At 39.7% G+C, this 6001-nt stretch overlaps 1 protein-coding gene across 2 annotated transcripts in view; it reads left to right on the plus strand.

Annotated features, from left to right (window-relative positions):
• TRPC4 (transient receptor potential cation channel subfamily C member 4) overlaps nt 1-6001 on the plus strand; it is a 132968-nt gene that overhangs the window by 804 nt on the left and 126163 nt on the right. The window lies entirely within an intron of this gene.

The raw sequence follows: 6001 nt of genomic DNA on the forward strand, positions 1-6001 counted from the left end.
CCGCAGCTGCGGTATCCCCGCAGGCGTGTCTCCCCGAGGGGACCTCGCTCCCCGCCGGCGCAGTCCGCAGGGACCCTCCAGGGAAGGCGGGCATCCTGTCAGGAAGCCCCCAGGAGGGACCTGGAGGACGGCGAGATGCAGATGGCAGGAGCAGAGCAGGGTGAAGTGGTTCCTGGACAATAGGAAGGGGCTGGTGGGTTCATCCCCGCGTGGGGTTTACACGGGCAAGGCCCTGACTCCTGAGGTGGTGGGAGAGAGGCTATGGTCTTCTTGGGAGGAAGCAGCTGATGCTCTGGAGGTTTAAATGCCGACAGAAATTCAGCACTCTACCAAGGGACACAACTGTAGTTGTGGCTACAGTTGTCCAAACCTACGGATGTGTTAATCTATTATTTCCCTGTTTTTTACCAGAAATGTAATTTATGCACTTTTGTTTTACTGGACTTAGTTGAGTGACTTCCTGTTAGCATGGCAACCGAATTTTAAATTTCTCTACACGTGACTTGTGAGATGGCTCTTCGAACATTACAACACCTTTCAGGTAGAAGTAAATAAAAACACCTTCTAATGTGTGTTTTTGTTACAGAGAATGGGTACTCCACAAACAAAAAATAAAAAAATAGGTACCAGAGATTGCATGTTGGTTTCGTCTGAGAAATAAATATTTCTAAGAAACAGCACGCATAGAGGTTTTCTGTAGAATGCAGAATAGACAGAATGGGAAATAGTTTAAGTTCTACACCAACATTATAAATACTAACATTACAGCGCCTTTAAGTCCAGTTTGATTGAATTTTCAAATTTAATTGTACTGCAGTGATATGGAACATTTCAGTGTTTATGTTATTTGCTCCAAAGCCCACACCTGGATAACTTAGCAAGGTTTTCTGTACAAGCATACTGAATTTTCCATAAATTAGCCTCATTCACTTAAGCAATAGTTTCCTGTACAGTTAGAGAGGCCAGGCACCAGTGAGAGTGCTTTAGACCTGCTTTAGAAAAGAACAAATTCTGGAAGACCTGAATTTACGCCCATTTTTTAGGCAAGACTCAGAAATAAACTTTGTCCTTCAATATCAAAATAGCTAAAACCAAACACAGTTTGGTCTTCCTTTGGTGTTGCCTTCTACATTGAAAGGCCTTGGTTTTGTTTGCAGAAGGATGGCATTCTTTACTATGTTTTTCTCTTTTTTCTTCTGTTGTTCAGGCTTAGGAGCAGATGAGACTCTATTTGGAAACAGGAAAACAAAAATATGTCTGTCGTTTAAATTTAACTTCAGCCACTTACTCTGACTCTATGTATAGTAGTCATTGCCCTTAAAATAGCTCCAGAAAAAAATTCCATTTCTTCTTATCTCATGCTATTTAGAGCCAAATACTGCTAGCTGAAATTTAAGTGAAATTGAGGTCACTACAGATCTGGTATGATTTTGATTATCTTTTTGAGATATCTTTGCTTATCTACTGAAAATGTTGGGTCCTGACCAATGTGGCTCTGCTCTTGGTGACAGTGGGCTTGCATTTCTTCAGTGTGGAGAGACCACCAAGTATATATTGAAGGACACACATAGAGAAAACTGTTAAGGGATTAGCTTTCACCTTTGTGTGTGTGTGTTTATTGCCTGACTTAAATGACAAGGAAATATGTGCATTACTGCTCTTCCCAGGACCTGAGACCTGTCTCCATACCAGCACACTGTTTAATCTGTCAGCTTTTTATGGGATTTGATTCACTGGTGTGAGGTGGCAAAATCAACAGGGAAAATCCTATCTGGCGTCTCCGCTTGCCTCTGGTGGTGCTGCTAGTCAGTGTTAAAAGGGACTAAATTAATTCTGAAAATGATGACTAAGTCACCATAACTTATCTTACAGAAAGGCAGCATAGAAGCAGGAAGAAAAGACTCTGTTATAACCTGTTTAAAGAAATATCAGATAAAAATAGATGATGAATTGTTCTATTCAGATACCTAATGACTTTATGAGTGTCAGAATTATCATTACTTTTTCTGTTCAGTTTTAAGCTGTGTTGGATTATATTCTTGTTACTTTCTCAAATACAATATTCTTCATTACTGAAAGAAGTTTGTGTGTAAAACTTTGTGTGTAAGTCAATCTTCCATCACCATGTTTTGTGTCAAAACAAAATTCCAGAAACCATCTGTTTTACAAGTCCTGAATCATGGAGAAAGACAAGCCAAACTTGCCCTTGCTTTATTACACTGACACTGCCTTAAGTAGTGTAGCATAGTGTTAGTGTAACACCAGCAGCAATGGTGCCAGGATCCTCATGTCCACTGCGATTTGTTGCTGAAAAAAGAAACTCTCCTGGCTAAATACACATTAATTAATATAGTTTTATGTAGTGAATACAGGGGAAGGCTGAGCAAATTAAATCTTTCTGTAACAGATACGCATGCAGAAGTCCTTCAAAGGGGCATTACCTTTCAGTCTAATAGAATCTGAGACTGTCAAGAACAACTGAAAATAAGACAATTTTTTTGCACAGTGAAGTTTTCAAAGGAATTAAAAGGCTTTTAGTGTGCCACAAAGACTAAAAGTAACAAATAAATGACTTTGCTATTATATCATATTCTTCTTGGAGTTGTGGGCTGTTTTGGTTTCATTTGAGGTTTTTCTTCTCCCTTCAAACTTCTGTTTTGGTTTAAATTCTCAAAGTACTTCTTCCACTCTTTTACAACTATATTTCTGGTTTAGATATTGACTGATGTGAGACAAAAACTGAAAAGAACCTTGGATGAAAATTCCTTTTTTTTTTACAACTAAGTTATTTTTCAGCAAATGTGGGCTGAAAGCTTCCTTAAATTTGAGTGAATTTTATGTTTGTCTAAGATTACGAACCAGTCAAACCTAATCTCTGAAGTCTGACAGTTTCTGCAATTTCTTGATCACTGAGTCTGTGCTCGCTACATTCATCTCAAAAGCTTCTGACATATTTGTGCATGTCAGATGAACCACTGGAATGTTATAATAATATTATCTGGTATATTATGCAGTGGGTAGAAAGGGGAACAGTAAATGGAGAAAGATTTTTCACTTGGCTTTTCGGAGAAAAAGATTCTCCTGGAGATGCTTTCTACATATCATTGAAAACTTCTGAGGAGCAAGCAACCTTTCCCCAGGAGACAAAGGCCTCCATCCCACCACTGGTGCATGGACAGCCCTGTAGCAGCCAAGCCATGGGGTGGTGCCCTTAAGCTCTTCCAGTCCTAGCTCAGCACATGCTGGTTTTCCAGGATACACGAGGTCTTTTTGTTTGGTTTGGTTTTGGTTCTTCAGAGCGATTCTGATACCAGTGTTAAGGACCAGAAGTACATCCTTCCTTGGCTCAGAGAATCAGAAAGCTTATGCTACCTGCATTCACACCTTAGACTCTACTGGCAAAAGAGGTCCTGGGCTCCTCATGTCCTTGTGCCAGCTAGTCAGGCAAAGCACGGATTGGTTGATTTAGAGCTGGCACCTAGGAGGACACCAGCCTCCTGTAGATCTTGCAGCATGCAGGCTAACTTTTTGTGGCTACTTTTGATAACCTTGAACTCACATGAAATACCTATTTCCCAGCTATCAAGGTGAACCCACAGTGTTTCTCTTCCTTTCCTGGAAAGAGAAGGGCTGAAGGAGAGAGTAAACCATCCTCTGTATTGTGTCATCTCCTTTATAACAGAACAAGCATCCTCCACAGGTGACTGTCTCTCTTTGTTAACCATGCAGCAAAAGCCAAGACAAGGAACCTTCCTTCTTAAGATAGATTTGCTGAATCCCAGCTGTGCAGAGCAGGCTATGATAGTACATCATAAAGGCTAAATAAGCACAGAGGTCAGTAGATACAGGATAAATGGATGCTATTATCAGCCTCAAAGGTACATTTAGAAACCCCAAAACATGCATAGACATGCACGTACTCCTAGCTGCTGGGCTAACTTCTAAAAAATCTGTAAATAGCGTGAACTCAGAACTGCCTGTTGGATGTACACTTCTGGGAGTTTGCCAGCTGCCACCTCTGCAATCCAGTTTCCTTTCACAGAATTCTTCAAAAAACAGATTCTTATGCAAACTATCAATAACTACTTAAAAGTTCTGTCACTTTTCAGCTCAGGTGTCTGCTTCTCATGTCTGTCAGAGAGAGGCAGCTGCTGCCAAAGGACACAGCATTTTTCTCAGTGATGTCTGAGTAGTGGGGGTGATTATTAACCCAGGTTATAAAGCACGAGAGGGGCATTAATACAGCTCTGTATCCAGCCCAAAATGTATGCTGAGAAGTTGGCCTGGCCTGAGAGCCTCACTAGTCCTTACATCTCATCTCCTAGAGAGATGTAGGCATTCTGCCAGTAAAGACCTTCCTGCAGTAGACTCTCTGTGGATTCACTGAGAATTCAAATTCACCCTCTAACCATCATTTAATTAAAGTACCCACTCACATCGGGGTACTAGGGTAGCAGTGCTAGTAGAATCAATGCTGTCCTGTGTTTTCTAAATTAATGGGTAAACTTTTAACTGTGTTCCTTCTATAGTTCCCTAAATCAGGGGAAGAATATCAAAGATTTAAAGAAGAAATCTGTACTACTCCCTAGCATACAGATGTTTTTAACAGATTAGCAGTTTGCTGTCAGGCTAGAAAGTACTGGACTAAGAAGACAGAGCACCAAATTTACATCCAATTAAAATGAGATTTTCTTCTATATGTTTTTCTTCTAAAAATTGATATACTTTAAATTTATTTTATCTTTGCCAAAAAATATTGTATTGTGTGCATGGATTTGCTACCGTCATTTCCATTATAAAAAGTAAACCAGAACCTTTACTTCATTTGAGTAAAGGAATGAAAAATAAGATTATAGCAGGAAATGAAGGGTCATATTGTGTCTGATTTAAGATTACTCCTAGTTCATTCCTATATACTAATTTCAATTAAAAAAAATCTAATGAAAAACTTTGAAAAGCTCTAAAAAGGGATTTTTGAAGGGAAGGCCTGTGTTTTTTTTCACCTAGGACACACAAATTTGATTGTAGTTGTAAACACCAACCACCTACATTCCTTGTATAGTCACTGGAGAGAGACAGAAACCTCCAGTGAACCAACTAATCCATCCAACCTGACATAGAGTGGAAAGAATCAGATATTTATTGTTGCTGATTGTTGTTTGATTTCACACAGCTGAAGCAAGGAAAAATGAACCTTACCCTAGTGGTGTCAAAACCCCCCCCCAAACAACCAAAATAAACATTTTCAGAGGAGACAATAAATAGACATTGGTTTTCTTCTAAGCTGTCTTGAGGTCCTGTTGACTTTGCTGATACTGATGCAGACATCGCAACAATGTCTGCAACGTAATTTAAATATCCTGTTGTCTGTTCTCAGAATTTTTAGGAGTTTGTGAATGGATTGGGTAGCTGAAATACAGCTTCTAGTTGTGCCAAGGGCAATGGGAGTGTCAGCTGGACTCTTGCAAAAGAAAAACACACAGTTCTGGGTGCTCACATCCAAGGGCAAGGTGTCTCTTTTCCAGAGAGAACACATTGTATCTGTGGAGCAAGGAAAGCACCAACAGATTCTTTCTTCAAATGTTCTCAGCATTGCCAGTGCCACAGTGTACCTTAGTCCACTACATGCAGAAATTATCTCTCAGTGATGAAATAGTTTTAACTGATGTTCATGTGGAAATGCTCATTATTATTAAACACTTCAAAAGGAATCCTTCTGCTGCACTTCAGCACTGACTGCTGAATGGATCCTGCCTATCTTCCACTGAAAAATAGCTAAAATATCCCATTTGTGTTTTGGTTATACAGACAACATTTTTATTCTTTTAGACTGGGAGAGGTACTGGCCATTAATTTCTGATGGTAATGATCTGAAGTTATGAGAGCTGCAGTCAATCCCTTTCACTTGTTTATGCTGGCATAGTGAGTTTGTTTTTCAAATTTGGTGTGTTCCATAGTACATTTATACCTACAACACCACATGTACTTTCCCTATAGTGTG

The sequence above is a fragment of the Corvus brachyrhynchos genome, unplaced genomic scaffold (assembly GCF_000691975.1).
Source record: "Corvus brachyrhynchos isolate BGI_N302 unplaced genomic scaffold, ASM69197v1 scaffold103, whole genome shotgun sequence".
NCBI classification, from domain to species: domain Eukaryota; kingdom Metazoa; phylum Chordata; class Aves; order Passeriformes; family Corvidae; genus Corvus; species Corvus brachyrhynchos.